General features: G+C 40.2%; 1 non-coding gene across 1 annotated transcript; it reads left to right on the forward strand.

The window, feature by feature from the left end:
* Positions 1-19,969: 19,969 nt before the first annotated feature.
* On the forward strand, positions 19,970-20,077 carry LOC148576380 (small nucleolar RNA R71). Its single transcript, XR_015904721.1, has one exon. It is a non-coding gene; the product is annotated as a small nucleolar RNA R71 (small nucleolar RNA).
* The last annotated feature ends 471 nt before the right edge of the window (positions 20,078-20,548 follow it).

The following is a 20,548-nucleotide window of genomic DNA, read 5'->3' on the forward strand; positions in this document are numbered from 1 at the left end:
GACTTGAGAGGATGAACCTCCATTGCTCATCAATGAACTGAATACCTTGGTTCAACAGAAATTACCTCAGAAGAAATCGGATCCCAGAAAGTTCTTAATACCTTGCATCATAAGCACCATGATCTTTAAGAAGGCTCTGTGTGACCTTGGTTCAAGTATAAACCTCATGCCACTCTCTGTAACGGAGAAACTAGGGATCTTTAAGGTACAAGCTGCAAGAATCTCACTAGAGATGGCAGACAATTCAAAGAAACATGCTTATAGACTTGTAGAGGATGTCTTAGTAAAGGTTGAAGGCTTTTACATCCCTGCTGATTTCATAATCCTAGACACTAGGAAGGATGAAGATGAATCCATCATCCTTGGAAGACCCTTCCTAGCCACAGCAAGAGCTGTGATTGATGTGGATAGAGGAGAGTTAGTCCTTTAATTGAATGAGGACTACCTTGTGTTTAAGGCTCAAGGATCTTCTTTTGTAACCATGGAGAGGAAGCATCAAAGGCTTCTCTCAGTACAGAGTCAAACAGAGCCCCCACACTCAACTTCTAAGTTTGGTGTTGGGAGGCCATCATCAAGCTCTAAGTATCTGTGAAGCTCTCTAAAGAGCTTACTGTCAAGCTATTGACATTAAAGAAGCGCTTATTGGAAGGCAACCTAATGATTATTTAATTATATTTATTTATATTCCATTGTCATTTTATGTTTTCTTTAGGTTGATGATCATGTGAAGTCATAAAAACAACTGCAGAATTAAAGCAAAATCAAAAACAGCATCAAAAATAGCACACCCTAGAGGACAGGCTTACTGGCGTTTAAACACCAGTAAGGATAGCAGAATGGGCGTTTAACGCCCAACCTGGCAGCATTCTGGGCGTTAAATGCCAGAATGGGCAGCACTTTGGGCGTTTAATGCCAGAAAAGGGTGTCTGGCATCTGGCTGGTGTTAAATGCCAGAAATGGGCAGCAGACTGGCATTTAACGCCAGAAAAGGTAGCAGAGCTAGCATTTAACGCCAGAATTGGCACACAGAGGGCGTTTGAATGCCAGAATGGTGCAGAGAGCAGAATTCCTTGACACATCAAGATCTGTGGACCCCACAGGATCCCCACCTACCCCGCTTCTTCTTCTCTCCTCTTCACATCAATACCTCTTCCCCAAACACCATTCACCTATCAAATCCTACCCTCTTCCCCATATCCTCTTCACCACTCACATCCATCCATCATAAACCCCCTACCTCACCATTCAAATTCAAACCATTTTCCTCCCAAACCTACCCAATCTCACACGGATTCCCTCTCTCCCCTACCCTATAAATACCCCTCCTTACTACCTTCACTTTCATACATCACAAACAATTTTTCCCCCTTGGACGAAACCCACACTACCCTCCATCTCCTCTATTTCTTCTTCTTCTACTCTTTTCTTTCTTCTTTTGCTCGAGAACGAGCAAACCTTTTAAGTTTGGTGTGGAAAAAGCTCTATTTTTTTGTTTTTCCATAACCATTAATGGCACCTAAGGCCGGAAAAACCTCTAGGAAGAGAAAAGGAAAGGCAGTTACTTCCAACTCCGAGTCATGAGAGATGGAGAGATTCATCTCAAAAGCCCATCACTAAGAAAAGGATGGAGCAAACAAGAGAGCCCACTCATGGACCTCAACAAGAGCATGAGGAAATTCCTCATTAAGAAATCCCTGTGATGCCTTAAGGGATGCACTTTTCTCCACAAAACTATTGGAAGCAAATCAACACCTCCTTAGAAGAATTGAGTTCCAACATGGGACAACTAAGGATGGAGCACCAAGAGCACTCCATCATCCTCCATGAAATCAGAGAGGACCAAAGAGCCATGAGGGAGGAGCAAAAAAGGCAAGGAAGAGACATAGAGGAGCTCAAGCACTCCATAAGATCTTCAAGAGGAAGAACTAGCCGCCATCACTAAGGTGGACCCATTCTTTAATTTCCTTGTTTTTATTTTTCTGTTTTTTGAATTATATGCTTTATGTTTTGTCTATGTTTTTGTCTTTACAACATGATCATTAGTGTCTAGTGTCTATGTCTTAAAGCTATGAATGTCCTATGAATCCTTCACCTTTCTTAAATGAAAAATGTTTTTAATTGCAAAAGAACAAGAGGTACATAGATTTCGAATTCTATCTTGAAATTAGTTTAATTATTTTGATGTGGTGGCAATACTTTTTATTTTTTGAATGAATGCTTGAACAATGCATATTTTTGAATTTGTTGTTTATGAATGTTAAAATTGTTAGCTCTTGAAAGAATAATGAAACAAGGAGAAATATTATTGATAATCTGAAAAATCATAAAATTGATTCTTGAAGCAAGAAAAAGCAGTGAATAGAAAAAGCTTGCGAAAAAGAAAGAGAAATAAAGGGGGCGAAAAAATAAAGAAAAAAAAAGCTGCGAAAAAATATGAAAAAAATGGCGAAAAAAAAGAAAAAAAGAAAAAGAAAAAGCAAGCAGAAAAAGCCAATAGCCCTTTAAACCAAAAGGCAAGGGTAAAAAGGATCCAAGGCTTTGAACATTAATGGATAAGAGGGCACAAAGGAATAAAATCCTGGCCTAAGCGGCTAAATCAAGCTGTCCCTAACTATGTGCTTGTGGCGTGAAGGTGTCAAGTGAAAAGCTTGAGACTGAGCAGTTAAAGTCGTGGTCCAAAGTAAAAAGAGTGTGCTTAAGAGCTCTGGGAACCTCTAACTGGGGACTCTAGCAAAGCTGAGTCACAATCTGAAAAGGTTCACCCAGTTATGTGTTTGTGGCATTTATGTATCCGGTGGTAATATTGGAAAACAAAATGCTTAGAGTCACGGCCAAGACTCATAAAGTAGCTGTGTTCAAGAATCAACATACTGAACTAGGAGAATCAATAACACTATCTGAATTCTGAGTTCCTATGGATGCCATTCATTTTGAATTTCAAAGGATAAAATGAGATGACAAAACTGTTCAGAAGCAAAAAGGGCTACAAGTCCTGCTGATCTAATTGAAGCTAATCTTTATTGATATTTTTGAGATTTATTGTATTTTCTCTTCTTTTTATCCTATTTTGTTTTTAGTTGCTTGGGGACAAGCAACAATTTAAGTTTGGTGTTGTGATGAGCGGATAATTTATACCCTTTTTGGCATTATTTTTACATAGTTTTTAGTATGTTTTAGTTACTTTTTATTATATTTTTATTAGTTTTATTCAAAAATCACATTTCTGGACTTTACTATGAGTTTGTGTGTTTTTTTGTGATTTCAGGTATTTTCTGGCTAAAATTGAGGGACCTGAGCAAAAATCTGATTCAGAGGCAGAAAAAGGACTGCAGATGCTGTTGGATTCTGATCCTCCTGCACTCAAAGTAGCTTTTCTGGAGCTACAGATACCCAATTGGCACGCTCTTAATTGCGTTGGAAAGTAGACATCCTGGGCTTTCCAGCAATATATAATAGTCTATGCTTTGCACGAGATTAGATGGCCCAAACTGGCGTCCAAAGCCAGCCTAAAACTTCCTGGCGTAAAACGCCCAAACTGGCACTAGAATTGGAGTTAAACGCCCAAACTGGCACCCAAGCTGGCGTTTAACTCCAGGAACAGCCTATGCACGAAAAAGCTTCAATGCTCAGCCCAAGCACACACCAAGTGGGCCCCGAAAGTGGATTTTTGCACTATCTGCATTTAGTTACTCATTTTCTGTAAACCCTAGTTACTAGTTTAGTATAAAAACTACTTTTAGAGATTTATTTTAGGATCTTTTGGAACATCTTTACATCTCTGGACATTTAGCCCTTAGACCTTTGGCATGGAGGCTGGCCTCACGGCCATGCCTAGACCTTTTTCACTTATGTATTTTCAACGGTGGAGTTTCTACACCCCATAGATTAAGGTGTGGAGCTCTGCTGTTCTTCATGAATTAATGCAAGTACTATTGTTTTTCTTTCAATTCATGCCTATTTCTTCTCCAAGATATACTCTCGTACTTAATTCAGTTAAGTCAGAATGAAGGGGTGACCCGTGACAATCACCCAATCTTCGTTACTCGCTTAGCCAAGATCCGCGTGCCTGACAACCACAAAGCGGTCTACATGATGTTCAATGTAGTCATTGGACGACAGCCGGAGTATATTTTCTTGGGTATCTAATACACGGACTGAGTCCATGAGATTATTATCTTCATGGTATAGGCTAGAATCATTGGCAGCATTCCTGGGATCCGGAAAGTCTAAACCTTGTCTGTGGTATTCCGAGTAGGATTCGGGAAGGGATGACTGTGACGAGCTTCAACCCTGTGAATGTTGGGTGCAGTGACAGTATGCAAAAGGATCAATGGATCCTATTCCGACGCTAGCCGGAACTGACAGATGATTAGCCATGCGGTAGCTGTACTTGGTATTTTTCATCCGAGACGAGAAATCCGACAGTTGATTAGCCGTGCAACCGTAGAGGACCATTTTCACTGAGAGGATCTTATAGCTTGCCATGGAAGGGAGCACGCATGATTGGAAGAAGGTAGTAGGAAAGTAGAGGTTCAGAAGCAACAAAGCATCTCTAGACGCTTATCTGAAATTCCCACCAATGAATTACTTAAGTAACTTTATTTTAGTTTATGTTTATTTATATTTTAATTATCAAAACCTCATAACCATTTGAATCTGCCTGACTGAGATTTACAAGATGACCATAGCTTACTTCAAGCCGACAATCTCTGTGGGATCGACCCTTACTCACGTAAGGTTTATTACTTGGACGACCTAGTGCACTTGTTGGTTAGTTGTGTGGAGATGTGAAAAGTGTGAATCACGATTTTTGCCCACCACGTAGCAAGTATTTTCATCCTAGAGGGCAAAGCTTCAAGAGAGGAGGATATGAGCCTCAAGGTCAAGCAGGCTTTAGAAAGAACACTTGAGGATTATGTTGCAAATCTTAAAGGAGCGGAAGTTATATGCTAAGTTGTCAAAGTGCGAGTTCTAGAAGGAGGAAGTAAAGTTCCTAGGTCACGTGGTAAGCAAATGAGGGATGGCTGTGGATCCTTCTAAGGTAGAAGCGGTGATGGAATGGGAAAGACCGACGACGGTGACGAAAGTCCGAAGTTTCTTGGGCTTGGCCGGATATCACCGAAGATTCATTGAAGGATTCTCCCGGATTGCACTACCAATGACTAAATTGACAAGGAAAGAATTGCCTTTCATTTGGACATCGGAGTGTGAAGAGAGTTTCTAGACTTTAAAGCAGAGGTTAACTTCAACACCTGTTTTAATCTTATCGGAACCGCATGAACCATTCGAAGTGTACTGTGATGCTTTTTTGAAAGGTTTGGGTTGTGTGTTGATGCAACACCTGGAATTAGCGGCGATTGTGTTTGCATTGAAGATTTGGAGGCACCACTTGTACGGAGTAAAGTTTAGCATCTTTTCTGATCATAAGAGTCTCAAGTACATCTTTGATCAGAAAGAGCTTAATATGTGCCAAAGAAGGTGGATGGAGTTGCTTAAAGATTATGATTTCGAGTTAAGTTATCACCGTGGAAAGGCGAATGTGGTAGCAGACGCATTGAGTCGGAAATCTTTAACAATAGTTTGGATGAGGATTAAGGAAGAGGAGCTAGTAGATAAGTTTGTGAATCTTAAGATGGATATTGGTGAAGTTGTCGGAAGAGCTTGTTTAAACCAACTACAGATCTCAAGCACATTTAAATCAGAGATACAAAGGGCTCAGCAAGATGAGCAGAAGCTTCAACAATTGTTTCAACCAATTGGTGATAAGGGGTGTGGAGAATTCACTAGGGATGATGAAGGATTATGGAGATACAAGGGGACAATTTGCATACCAGATGTCGGGAGTTTGAGGCAAGACTTATTGTCGGAATCTCATAACAGTAGGTTTTCCATTCACCCCGGAAGCACGAAAATGTACCATGACTTGAAGAAGATGTTCTGGTGGCCCGGGATGAAAGGTGGGGTAGCAACAGTGGTATCCAAGTGTTTAACTTGTCAGAAAGTGAAGATAGAGCATCAGAAACCGTCGGGGATGTTACAGCCACTTGAGATTCCTCAGTGAAAGTGGGAAGGAATTGCAATGGACTTTGTGATCGGTTTACCGAGGACTAGGTCGGGATTTGATGCAGTTTGGGTGATCGTGGATCGCTTAACCAAATCCACTCATTTTCTGCCTATCCGAGTGAACTGTTCTATGGAAGAGTTAGCAAGGTTGTATATAAAGGAGATAGTAAGGTTGCATGGTGTGCCATCGAGCATAGTATCGGACCGTGATCCCCGATTCACTTCAAGGTTTTGGGGAGCTTTCCAAAGAGCTTTCGGTACGAAGTTATGTCTCAGTACCGCATATCATCCGCAAAGTGATGGACAATCGGAAAGGACTATTCAAACATTAGAAGATATGCTGAAAGCATGTGTGTTGGATCAACCTGGGAGTTAGGATCGTTACATGCCATTGGTGGAGTTTAAGTACAACAATAGCTTTCATGCGAGCATTGGGATGGCCCCGTATGAAGCCTTGTATGGATGGAAGTGCTAGTCTCCTCTTTGGTGGTTTGAATCTGGTGAAGTAAGTGTTTTGGGTCCTGATTTAATAGCAAAGACTATTGATAATATTAAGAAGATTTGTGCAAGGATTCTAACTGCTCAGAGTCGGCAGAAGAGCTATGCGGATTGGTGTGCGAAATCGTGATCATTCCTTCCTTGGTAACGACGCTAAAAAATCAATACGCACGTTCATGTTCTTAATTCTGTTTCACAACTTCGTACAACTAACCAGCAAGTGCACTGGGTCGTCCAAGTAATAAACCTTACGTGAGTAAGGGTCGATCCCACGGAGATTGTCGGCTTGAAGCAAGCTATGGTCACCTTGTAAATCTCAGTCAGGCGAATTCAAATGTATTAAGAGATTATAGTGTACTAAAAGATAATTAAAATAGGATAGAGATACTTATGTAATTCATTGGTGAGAATTTCAGATAAGCGTATAGAGATGCTTTCGTCCCTCTGAACCTCTGCTTTCCTACTGTCTTCATCCAATCCTTTCTACTCCTTTCCATGGCAAGCTGTATGTTGGGCATCACCGTTGTCAATGGCTACTTTCTATTCTCTCAGTGAAAATAGTCAAGATGCTCTGTCACGGCACGGCTATTCATCTGTCGGTTCTCGATCTTACTGGAATAGGATCCATTGATCCTTTTGCATCTGTCACTACGCCCAACACTCGTGAGTTTGAAGCTCGTCACTGCCATCCCTTCCCAGATCCTACTCGGAATACCACAGACAAGGTTTAGACTTTTCGGATCTCAGGAATGGCCATCCATGGGTTCTAACTTATACCACGAAGACTCTAATATCTCGGACTCGGTCCTCTGTATTAGATATCCAAGAGATATCCATTCAATCTAAGATAGAACGGAGGTGGTTGTCAGGCACGCGTTCATAAGTGAGAATGATGATGACTGTCACGATCATCACATCCATCATATTGAAGTGCGAATGAATATCTTAGAAGCAGAATAAGTTAAATTGAATAGAAAAATAATAGTACTTTGCATTAATCTTTGAGGAACAGCAGAGCTCCACACCTTAATCTATGGTGTGTAGAACCGTTGAAAATACATGAGTGATGAAGGTTCAGGCATGGCCAAATGGCCAGCCCTCACAAAAGTCTAAGATAGCATAAAACTAATCAAAGTTCCCTTACAAAGATAGTAAAAAGTCTTATTTATACTAAACTAGTTACTAGGGTTTACAGAATTGAGTAAATGATGCAGAAATCTACTTTCGGGGCCCACTTGGTGTGTGCTTGGGCTGAGCATTGAGCTTTACACGTGTAGAGGTCTTTCTTGGAGTTGAACGCCAGTTTGTAACCTGTTTCTGGCGTTTAACTCCACTTTGCAACCTGTTTCTGGCGTTTGACTCCAGAATGCAGCATGGAACTGGCGTTCAACGCCAGTTTACGTCATCTATCCTTAATCAAAGTATAGACTATTATATATTACTGGAAAGCTCTAGATGTATACTTTCCAACGCAATTGAGAGCGCGCCATTTGGAGTTCTGTAGCTCCAGAAAATCCACTTTGAGTGCAGGGAGGTCAGAATCCAACAGCATCTGCAGTCCTTCTTCAACCTCTGAATCTGATTTTTGCTCAAGTCCCTCAATTTCAGCCAGAAAATACCTGAAATCACAGAAAAACACACAAACTCATAGTAAAGTCCATAAATATGAATTTTAATTAAAAACTAATAAAAATATACTAAAAACAAACTAAATCATACTGAAAACTATGTAAAAACAATGCCAAAAAGCGTATAAATTATCCGCTCATCACAACACCAAACTTAAATTGTTGCTTGTCCCCAAGCAACTGAAAATCAAATAGGATAAAAAGAAGAGAATATAGTATAAATTCCAAAATATCAATGAAACTTAGCTCCAATCAGATGAGCGGGACTTGTAGCTTTTTGCCTCTTGAATAGTTTTGGCATCTCACTTTATCCATTGAGGTTCAGAATGATTGGCATCTATAGGAACTCAGAGTTCAGATAATGTTATTAATTCTCCTAGTTCAGTATGTTGATTCTTGAACACAGCTACTTTATGAGTCTTGGCCGTGGCCCTAAGCACTTTGTTTTCCCGTATTACCACCGGATACATAAATGCCACAGACACATAACTGGGTGAACCTTTTCAGATTGTGACTCAGCTTTGCTAAAGTCTCCAATTAGAAGTGTCCATGGTTCTTAAGCACACTCTTTTTTTTTTTTTGCTTTGGACCTTGACTTTAACCGCTCAGTCTCAAGTTTTCACTTGACACCTTCACGCCACAAGCACATGGTTAGGGACAGCTTGATTTAGCCGCTTAGGCTAGGATTTTATTCCTTTAGGCCCTCCTATCCACTGATGCTCAAAGCCTTGGATCCTTTTTATTACCCTTGCCTTTTGGTTTAAGGGCTATTGGCTTTTTGCTCTTGCCTTTTGGTTTAAAGAGCTTTTGGCTTTTTCTGCTTGCTTTTTCTTTTTCTTTTTTTCTCTTTTTTTTCGCATTTTTTTTCTTTTCTCTCTTTTTTTTTTCTACAAGCTTTTGTATTCACTGCTTTTTCTTGCTTCAAGAATTATTTTTATGATTTTTCAGATTATCAAATAACATTTCTCCTTTTCATCATTCTTTCAAGAGCCAACATATTTAACATTCATAAACAAAAACTTCAAAAGACATATGCACTGTTCAAGCATTCATTTAGAAAACAAAAAGTGTTGCCACCATATCAAAATAATTAAACCAGTTTCAAGAATGAATTCGAAACCATGTACTTCTTGTTCTTTTGTAATTAAAACATTTTTCATTCAAGAGAGGTGATGGATTCATATTTATAACTTTAAGGCATAGACACTTAGACACTAGTGATCATATAGTAAGACACAAATATAAATAAACATAAAGCTTAAAAATCGAAAAATAGGAAAATAAATAAATAAGGAGATTAAGGAATGAGTCCACCTTAGTGAGGGTGGCATCTTCCTCTTCTTGAAGAACCAATGGTGCTTTTGAGCTCCTCTATGTCTCTTCCTTGTCTTTCTTGCTCCTCCCTCATAGCTCTTTGATCTTCTCTAATTTCATGGAGAATGATGGAGTGCTCTTAATGCTCCACCCTTAGTTGTCCCATGTTGGAACTTAATTCTCCTAGGGAGGTGTTGATTTGTTCCCAATAATTCTGTGGAGGAAAGTGCATCCCCTGAGGCATCTCAGGGATTTCATGGTGAGGAATTTCCGCATGCTCATGTTGAGGTCCATGATCTCTTATTTGCTCCATCCTTTTCTTAGTGATGGGCTTGTCCTCTTCAATGAGGATGTCTCCCTCTATGTCAATTCCAGCCGAATTGCAGAGGTGGCAAATGAGGTGAGGAAAGGCTAACCTTGCCCAAGTGGAGGACTTGTCAGCCACCTTGTAGAGTTCTTGAGGTATGATCTCATGAACTTCCACCTCCTCTCCAATCATGATACTATGGATCATGATGGCCCGGTCTATAGTAACTTCAGACCGGTTACTAGTAGGAATGATTGAGCGTTGAATAAACTCTAGCCATCCTCTAGCCACTGGTTTGAGGTCATGCCTTCTTAATTGAACTGGCTTGCCTCTTGAGTCAATCTTCCATTGAGCTCCTTCCTCACATATGTCTATGAGGACTTGGTCCAACATTTGATCAAAGTTGACCCTTCTTGTGTAGGGGCGTGCGTTCTCTTCCATCATTGGCAAGTTAAACGCCAGCCTTATATTTTCCGGACTGAAATCTAAGTATTTCCCCCGAACCATGGTAAGCCAATGCTTTGGATTCGGGTTCACACTTTGATCATGGTTCCTTGTGATCCATGCGTTTGCATAGAACTCTTGAACCATTAGGATCCCGACTTGTTGAATGGGGTTGGTGAGAACTTCCCAACCTCTTCTTTGGATTTCAAGTCGGATCTCCGGATACTCATTCCTTTTGAGCTTGAAAGGAACCTCAGGAATCACTTTCTTCTTGGCCACAACTTCATAGAAGTGGTTTTGATGGACCTTTGAGATGAATCTCTCCATCTCCCATGACTTAGAGGCGGAAGCAATTTCCTTCCCTTTCCTCTTTCTAGAGGTTTCTTTGGTCTTAGGTGCCATAAATGGTTATGGAAAAACAAAAAGCTATGCTTTTACCACACCAAACTTAAAATATTTGCTCGTCCCCGAGCAAAAGAAGAAAGAAAGATAGTAGAAGAAGAAAGAAAGATAGTAGAAGAAGAAGAGAAATGGAGGAGAGGGAGAGAGAGTAGGTTTCGGCCAAGTGGAAGAAGAGAGGGTTGTGTTGTGTGAAATAGAAGAAGGAATAAGGGGTTTATATAGAAGTGGGGAGGGGTTTAGGGTTCGGCCATTTAAGGTTGGGTTTGGAAGGGAAAATATTTTGAATTTGAAGGTATGTGGGGTTTATGGGGAAGAGAAGATGGATGTGAGTGGTGAAGAGGTGATGGGGAAGAGTGATTGAGTTGATTGGTGAGGGATATTTGGGGAAGAGAGTTATAAAAAGGTGTGAAGAGGAGAGAAGAAGGGTAGGTGGGGATCCTGTGGGGTCCACAGATCCTGAGGGAATTCTGTGGGGTCCACAGATCCTGAGGTGTTTGAGGATTTCTCATCCCTGCACCTTTTAGACGTGTAAAACGCCCCATATATGCAATCCTGGCATTTAACGCCAGACTGCAGCATGTTTCTGGCGTTAAACGCTACTTCCTTGCTTGTTTTGGGCGTTCAACGCCAGTCTATAGCATGTTTCTGGCGTTTAACGCCAGCTTTCCTCTGGGTGCAATCCTGGCATTTAAACGCCAGACTGCTGCTTGTTTCTGGCGTTTAACGCCAGTTTCATGCTCTGTTCTGGCGTTAAACGCCAACCAGATGCTCCTTACTGGCGTTTAAACGCCAGTAAGCTCTTCCTCCAGGGTGTGCTGTTTTCAATGCTATTTTTCATTCTGTTTTCGATTTTTCAGTAGTTTTTGTGACTCCACATGATCATCAACCTAATAAAACATGAAATAACAAAGAGAAAATAAAATAAAAATGATTAAATAAAATTGGGTTGCCTCCCAACAAGCGCTTCTTTAATGTCAATAGCTTGACAGTGAGCTCTCATGGAGCCTCATGATGAGATATTTTGATGAGAAACGAATTTCTACCAAAACACCCAAAACTAACCGGCAAGTGTACCGGGTCGTATCAAGTAATAAAAACTCACGGAAGTGAGGTCGATCCCACAGGGATTGAAGGATTGAGCAATTTTAGTTTAGTGGTTGATTTAGTCAAGCGAATCAAGTGTTGGTTGGGTGATTTGTGATTTGCAGAATGTAAATTGCATGAAATTAAAGAGAGCGGGAAAGTAAATTGCTGAAACTTAAAGGACAAGAAATTAAATGACAGAAACTTAAAGTGCAAGAAATGTAAATTGCAGAATCTTAAAGTGCAAGAAATGTAAATTGCTTGAAAAGTAAAGGGGATTGGGATGAGGATTTGCAGAATTTAAACAAGGGAAAACTAAATTGCATCAAACAGAAGAGGAAAAGGGAGTTGGGATTGAACCGGATCTTATAACAGCAAAGTAAATGAACAATGAAAGCATTAAACAGAGAATTGAAATGAGAATTTAGATCTCAGGACCCAGAGACTAGAAAACCAAGTCTAGATCTCAATGCCTTCCTAGATCCCACAAGAACAATAGCAAGGAAATTGTAAATTGCAAAGAAAAGAGATGAAGATCAAGTAACAGAAACAGAAATGCTAATTCAATTAACAGTAAAGGAAACAGAGAGATCCAAGATTGAGATTGAAACAGAATTTCTTCAATTCTCCAATCCAAGATCCAAGACAAAAGTCAAATGAAATTGAAAGCAATGAAAGCAAGAAATTAAAGTTCACTCAAGTTCAAAAACTCTTCGAAAACTATTATGAAAATTCTAAAAGGAAAGCTCTAAAAGAAAACTCTCCAGCAAAAGCTCCCTCCAATCCAATTGAATTCTATCCTATTTATACACTTTCCAAAATGATCTTCAAGCCTTGAGTTGGGCCTTTGTTCTTGGTGGAATTGGGTTGAAAGAGGCCTTGGTTGATTGCTCTTGAAGATTGAAGAAGAACCGAAGTGAACCAATTGAACCGGAAATGGAGTTAGCCAACGTTGGTCTTCAACGTTAGGGTCAAAGTTAGGGGTCTAACTTTGACCCTAACTTTTCATATCAGCAAACCACATTCTTCTGGTTTAGACGTTGGCGCCAACGTTAGGGGTCTAACTTTGACCCTAACGTTGGCCTTGCTTGGTGTGATTGGTGCCAACGTTAGCCTCCACGTTAGGGGGCTAACGTTGGCGCAAACGTTGCCTACTCCCCCATTGTGATTTAAGTGCCAACGTTAGCCTCCAAGTTAGGGGGCTAACGTTGGCGCAAACGTTGGTAGCCCAGGGAGAAACTCTCAAGTTCCAACGTTAGCCTCCAAGTTAGGGGGCTAACGTTGGAGCTAACGTTGGCTACTTCCAAAGAGTGATTCATATGCCCAACGTTAGCCTCCAAGTTAGGGGGCTAACGTTGGGGCTAACTTCATGCAACCCGGTTCAATTTTCACTTATTCCATTGTCCTCTCTTCACTCCTAGCCATTCCTCTTTGCTTCAACCTTTCTCCAAGCCTTCTTCACCTATCATTGATCAACCAAACTAATCAAAGTTTTGCTCAAAATCATGAGGTATTCAATCTTCCACAATATGCAACAAATATAGTTCAAAACCTCATGAAATGGCATGAATTCACATATGGTTGGTTCAATCAAGGGAAACATGAAAATCTACTCAATTAGCTTGCTTGTAGCTTAAGAAAGTGCATAATTCTAATGAAAACAAAAGAAAAAGACTAGCTAAAATGGGCTAAGATGACTTGTCATCACAACACCAAACTTAAAGCTTGCTTGTCCCCAAGCAAGAAATAGATTTATGCTCCAAGGTTCTTTCAATTAAGATGGATTGAGGAACACTTGTAAAGTGCAGTGAGTGAAGTGATCAAGTATCAGTGGGGTGAACTCTAAATCATATGCTCATGCAAGGGCTTCAGTGCTCACTAGTCCTTACATATTGGGAGTCGTAGGTCTTAGGATTTTCATTCAAATGGTACCATGGAGATCTCTTTATGTGTAATCACCTTGAAGCAGCTTATAGTTTCTGTGCCTTGGTCTCGACTCTAAGTATCATGTCTCAAAGCGGCTCTTTAGATAAGCTTTCAATCAATACTCCTAAACCAGTTGGTTTTAAGGTATTAGGTGTTAAAGCACCCCTAAGGATTTACTTGCTCAAGCCTCTTTCCTTGACACACTTCAACCACAAGCATTTTACTAGGCTAACAACTCTTTGAGTCATTGTTTCTTCTTTCTTTTCTGCCTAGTAATTGATGCTCAGAGCCTTGGACCATGTTCTTTTTGTTTTTGTATTTTCTTTTCTTTCTTTTGTTTTGTTTGCTGCTTCTTGGATCAATAGATTTTTGAGAATCTCCACAATACTTCTTTGAACTTCATGTCCCGCCTATGAGCTCCCATGCAAGTTTTCACAAGCATGCAACCTCAGTACAAAATCATATAACCAGAACCACCACTTCTCCTAATCTTTTGCTTGCCTCAAAATTGTTTAATTCCTTAATCCTTCTTTTCAAAGAACTTTCATGTGATGCATTTCTTGAAAATTGAGTGCAAACAAGTTTTGAAGATAAGAATGTTGTGAATGATCAGACACCTTGCTTATTGACTTATAAAGAAAGACTATGTTATGCAGGCAGGCAGGGGTAAATAAAAAAACTATGCTATGCAGATAGGCAGGATAGATCAGGATACAATCCAACTTTCAATCACAACAATATTTGATGCAAAACAATGACTTAACAATACAACCTGTTGAAGTTTGCTTGATTTCCTTCTTCTCATCATCATCATTACTGGCCTTTAAGTTCATCTTTTGTCTCTTTGGTTGATGATGCTTAATCCTTCTAACAGCTTGTATGGGCCTCTGCAATGATATTGAAAGTTGCTTGTTCCCCAAGCACTTGGAAACAATGGTTAATTTTCATGATTTATTTGCGGGCTTTTTGAACTTACTTTGGTGTGGGAACACCAAACTTAGTACCTTGCCCATGGTTAACCATGTGTGATAATTTCTTTTTCTCTTTCACAAGTGATAGAACTGGAAACTAAGAAATGCAGTAAAATGGCTAACTAGTTCATCCAGTATGCTTGAAGCCTATATTATGCAGAAAGTGAGAATGTGCTTTTAAGTAAGATTTTGGTGGAACACCAAACTTAGAATCCTTCATTCTCCCTTAGATTGTGTTGGTGTGCAACACCAAACTTAGCTTCTTGCATTATAGATGAATTTAATTAACCTTTTTATTAAAATAACTATGGAAAGAAAACTACCTCAGGTTGGGTTGCCTCCCAACAAGCGCTCTTTTATTGTCACTAGCTTGACATTCTTCATCCTCTGATCACGGAAGTTGAAGTCTCAGTTGCCTTTGGTTTCCTCCTCTTACCGTAGGCTTCTCCTTGTTTTCCATAACTGTCTTCCCTTTCAGCTCAGCAGCTTTTTCATTGTTCTTCGAGTCATCTTCAGTGGCTCTTAGGGATATATTTCCCTCTCTCTCACCCAATTTAGCAGGGTTTTGAACCATTTGTTCCATGTACCTTTCAATTCTCTTGAGATATGCCTCTTGGTTTTTCCTTATGTCCTCCTGCTCTATTAATGTCATTTCTTGGATTTTCATAGACCTTTCCATCATCATTTCTAGAACATAGAGTTTTTGAAAGTTTAGGATTGGTTGTGACTGTGTAAATTGTGGTGATTGATGGAAGTCATTTTGGGCAGGTGGTGGGGTAGGAAAAGGTTGGAGGTGTGTATATTGGGGTGGTGTGTAGTGATTTTTGTTGGTATGGTGATGTTTTTGCAGGTTTGGGAAGTTGGGGTTATTATAGTTGAAGTCCCTTTGTTCCTGATACTGAGATTCCCTCATTCTTAAATAAGAATGTGGTTTCCATGGTGGAAATTGTGTATTCACTGTGGCTGAATGTAGAGAATCAATTTGTTTGGCTATTGATTCCAATTGCTGCTGTGTTTGCTGGTGTAGCTGCTTGTTTTGATTCATGATTGCTCTCACTCCTTCAAGATTCATTACTCCCTTTTCTGAAATTGCATTCCGTGGCGTCTCAAATGAGTGTTGGTTATTGGCTCTTTCGTCACTGAACTCTGCAGTTCCTTGGATGGTTGCTGTTGCCTTGAGTAGGCCATCTGAGAAGTAATCTACTGCTTTTCTTGTTTCAGTGGTTAATCCTTCATAGAATGCTCGAAAATCCACCTTGTCATTTGATTTCTTGTATCTCTCCCATGCTTTGAACAGTGGTTCTTCCTCTCTTTGTATGAATGGATGTACTCCTTCTTTCATCTTGATGTGTTGTTGGGGTGAGGAAAATTTGGCTAGAAACTTGGCAACCAATTCATCCCAACTAGTTATACTTCCTTGAGGAAAGGTTTCAAGCCATTGTGCCGCTTCATCCTTCAGTGAGAAGGGAAATAACATGAGCTTAATGGTATCATGGTCTACACCATTGAGATTGACAGCCCCACATGTTTTCAGAAAAATGGATAGGTGCTGTTTAGAGTCCTCCAAGGGATTTCCACCATAGGAACAATTGTTCTCTATTAGTGTAATGAGTTGTGGCTTCATGTTGTGATGTTCTTCTTTCTCAGAGATTCCTCCTTCCTTGTGACATATAAATCAATCAATAGAAAACACAGTGATTCTCTTGAAAATTGGATGTAGCCGGTTGGGACAAAACTTCAAACAGTTAGTGGGTTAGTTGAAGGTTAAAGAAAGATAAAGAAAAAGTGCTTGATCTAGATCACCACCTCACTTAATCATTGTCAATCTAGTCAATCCCCGGCAACGGCGCCAAAAACTTGATGAGATATTTTGATGAGAAATGAATTTCTACCAAAACACCCAAAACTAACCGGCAAGTGTACCGGGTCGTATCAAGTAATAAAAACTCACGGAAGTGAGGTCGATCCCACAGGGATTGAAGGATTGAGCAATTTTAGTTTAGTGGTTGATTTAGTCAAGCGAATCAAGTGTTGGTTGGGTGATTTGTGATTTGCAGAATGTAAATTGCATGAAATTAAAGAGAGCGGGAAAGTAAATTGCTGAAACTTAAAGGACAAGAAATTAAATGACAGAAACTTAAAGTGCAAGAAATGTAAATTGCAGAATCTTAAAGTGCAAGAAATGTAAATTGCTTGAAAAGTAAAGGGGATTGGGATGAGGATTTGCAGAATTTAAACAAGGGAAAACTAAATTGCATCAAACAGAAGAGGAAAAGGGAGTTGGGATTGAACCGGATCTTATAACAGCAAAGTAAATGAACAATGAAAGCATTAAACAGAGAATTGAAATGAGAATTTAGATCTCAGGACCCAGAGACTAGAAAACCAAGTCTAGATCTCAATGCCTTCCTAGATCCCACAAGAACAATAGCAAGGAAATTGTAAATTGCAAAGAAAAGAGATGAAGATCAAGTAACAGAAACAGAAATGCTAATTCAATTAACAGTAAAGGAAACAGAGAGATCCAAGATTGAGATTGAAACAGAATTTCTTCAATTCTCCAATCCAAGATCCAAGACAAAAGTCAAATGAAATTGAAAGCAATGAAAGCAAGAAATTAAAGTTCACTCAAGTTCAAAAACTCTTCGAAAACTATTATGAAAATTCTAAAAGGAAAGCTCTAAAAGAAAACTCTCCAGCAAAAGCTCCCTCCAATCCAATTGAATTCTATCCTATTTATACACTTTCCAAAATGATCTTCAAGCCTTGAGTTGGGCCTTTGTTCTTGGTGGAATTGGGTTGAAAGAGGCCTTGGTTGATTGCTCTTGAAGATTGAAGAAGAACCGAAGTGAACCAATTGAACCGGAAATGGAGTTAGCCAACGTTGGTCTTCAACGTTAGGGTCAAAGTTAGGGGTCTAACTTTGACCCTAACTTTTCATATCAGCAAACCACATTCTTCTGGTTTAGACGTTGGCGCCAACGTTAGGGGTCTAACTTTGACCCTAACGTTGGCCTTGCTTGGTGTGATTGGTGCCAACGTTAGCCTCCACGTTAGGGGGCTAACGTTGGCGCAAACGTTGCCTACTCCCCCATTGTGATTTAAGTGCCAACGTTAGCCTCCAAGTTAGGGGGCTAACGTTGGCGCAAACGTTGGTAGCCCAGGGAGAAACTCTCAAGTTCCAACGTTAGCCTCCAAGTTAGGGGGCTAACGTTGGAGCTAACGTTGGCTACTTCCAAAGAGTGATTCATATGCCCAACGTTAGCCTCCAAGTTAGGGGGCTAACGTTGGGGCTAACTTCATGCAACCCGGTTCAATTTTCACTTATTCCATTGTCCTCTCTTCACTCCTAGCCATTCCTCTTTGCTTCAACCTTTCTCCAAGCCTTCTTCACCTATCATTGATCAACCAAACTAATCAAAGTTTTGCTCAAAATCATGAGGTATTCAATCTTCCACAATATGCAACAAATATAGTTCAAAACCTCATGAAATGGCATGAATTCACATATGGTTGGTTCAATCAAGGGAAACATGAAAATATACTCAATTAGCTTGCTTGTAGCTTAAGAAAGTGCATAATTCTAATGAAAACAAAAGAAAAAGACTAGCTAAAATGGGCTAAGATGACTTGTCATCACCTCACAGATAATCAGAGCAAGGTTGGGACCTCCCAACACCAAACTTAGAGTTTGGTTGTGGGGGTACAACACCAAACTTAGAGTTTGGTTGTGTCCTCCCAACACCAAACTTAGAGTTTGACTGTAGGGGCTTTTGTTGACTCTGCAGTGAGAGAAGCTTTTCATGCTTCCTCTCCATGGTTACAGAAGGAGATCCTTGAGTTTGAAACACAAGGTTGTCCTCATTCAGTTGAAGGACCAACTCTCCTCTGTCCACATCAATCACAGCTCTTGCTGTGGCTAGGAAGGGTCTTCCAAGGATGATGGATTCATCCTCATCCTTCCCAGTGTCTAGGATTATGAAATCAGCAGAGATGTAAAGGCCTTCAACCTTTACTAACACGTCCTCTACTAGTCCATAAGCCTGTTTTCTTGAGTTGTCTGCCATCTCTAATGAGATTCTGGCAGCTTGCACCTCAAAGATTCACAGTTTCTCCATTACAGAGAGGGGCTTGAGGTTTATCCCTGACCCAATGTCACATAGAGCCTTCTTAAAGGTCATGGTGCCTATGGTACAGGGTATTAAGAACTTTCCAGGATCCTGTTTCTTCTGAGGCAATGTCAGTTGATCCAGATCACTCAATTCATTGATGAGCAAGGGAGGTTCATCTTCCCAAGTCTCATTACCAAATAATTTGGCATTCAGCTTCATGATTGTACCAAGGTACTTGGCAACTTGCTCTTCAGTGACATCTTCATTCTCTTCAGAAGAAGAATATTCATCAGAGCTCATGAATGGCATAAGGAGGTTCAATGGAATCTCTATGGTCTCTAGATGAGCCTCAGATTCCTTTGGTTCCTCAGAGGAAAACTCCTTGTTGATCACTGGACATCCCAGGAGGTCTTCCTCACTGGGATTCACGTCCCCCTCCTCCCTTGTAGGTTCGGCCATGATGGTTAAATCAATGGCCTTGCACTCTCTCTTTGGATTTTCTTCTGTATTGCTTGGGAGAGTACTAGAAGGAGTTTCAGTGACTCTTTTACTCAACTGGCCCACTTGTGCCTCCAAATTTCTAATGGAGGACCTTGTTTCATTCATGAAACTTAAAGTGGCCTTAGATAGATCAGAGACTATATTTGCTAAGCTAGATGGATTCTGCTCAGAATTCTCTGTCTGTTGCTGAGTGGATGATGGAAAAGGTTTGCTATTGCTAAACCTGTTTCTTCCACTATTATTAAAGCCTTGTTGAGGCTTTTGTTGATCCTTCCATGAGAAATTTGGATGATTTCTCCATGAGGGATTATAGGTGTTTCCATAGGGTTCACCCATGTAATTCACCTCTGCTATTGCAGGGTTCTCAGGATCATGAGCTTCTTCTTCAGAAGATGCCTCTTGAGTATTGTTGGATGCAGCTTGCATTCCATTCAGACTCTGAGAAATCATATTGACTTGCTGAGTCAATATTTTATTCTGAGCCAATATGGTATTCAGAGTATCAATTTCAATAACTCCCTTCCTCATAGGCGTCCCATTATTCACAGGATTCCTTTCAGAAGTGTACATGAACTGGTTATTTGCAACCATGTCAATGAGTTCTTGAGCTTCTGCAGGTGTTTTCTTTAGGTGAATGGATCCACCTGCAGAATGGTCCAGTGACATCTTTGATAGCTCAGACAGACCATCATAGAATATATCCAGGATGGTCCATTCTGAAAGCATGTCAGAAGGACACCTTTTGGTCAGTTCCTTATATCTCTCCCAAGCTTCATAGAGGAATTCACCTTCTTTCTGTCTGAAGGTTTGAACATCCACTCTAAGCTTACTAAGCTTTTGAAGAGGAAAGAACTTGGCTAAAAAAGCCATGACCAGCTTATCCCAAGAGTTCAGGCTATCTTTAGGTTGAGAGTCCAACCATACTCTAGCTCTGTCTCTTACAGCAAACGGGAAAAGCATAAGCCTATAGACCTCGGGATCAACCCCGTTGGTCTTAACAGTATCACAGATCTACAAGGACTCAGTTAAGAACTGAAAAGGATCTTCAGATGGAAGTCCATAAAACTTGCAGTTCTGTTGCATCAGAGAAACTAATTGAGGTTTAAGCTCAAAATTGTTTGCTCCAATGGCAGGGATTGAGATGCTTCTTCCATGTAAATTGGAATTTGGTGCAGTAAAGTTACCAAGCATCCTCCTTGCATTGTTATTATTTTTGGCCATGTCTCCTTCTTTTTCGAAATTTTCTGTCAGATTTTCTCCAGAGAGTTGTGCTTTAGTTTCCCTTAGCTTCCTCTTCAG

Source organism: Arachis ipaensis, chromosome B1, assembly GCF_059453495.1.
Source record: "Arachis ipaensis isolate K30076 ecotype BB chromosome B1, ASM5945349v1, whole genome shotgun sequence".
Classification (NCBI taxonomy): domain Eukaryota; kingdom Viridiplantae; phylum Streptophyta; class Magnoliopsida; order Fabales; family Fabaceae; genus Arachis; species Arachis ipaensis.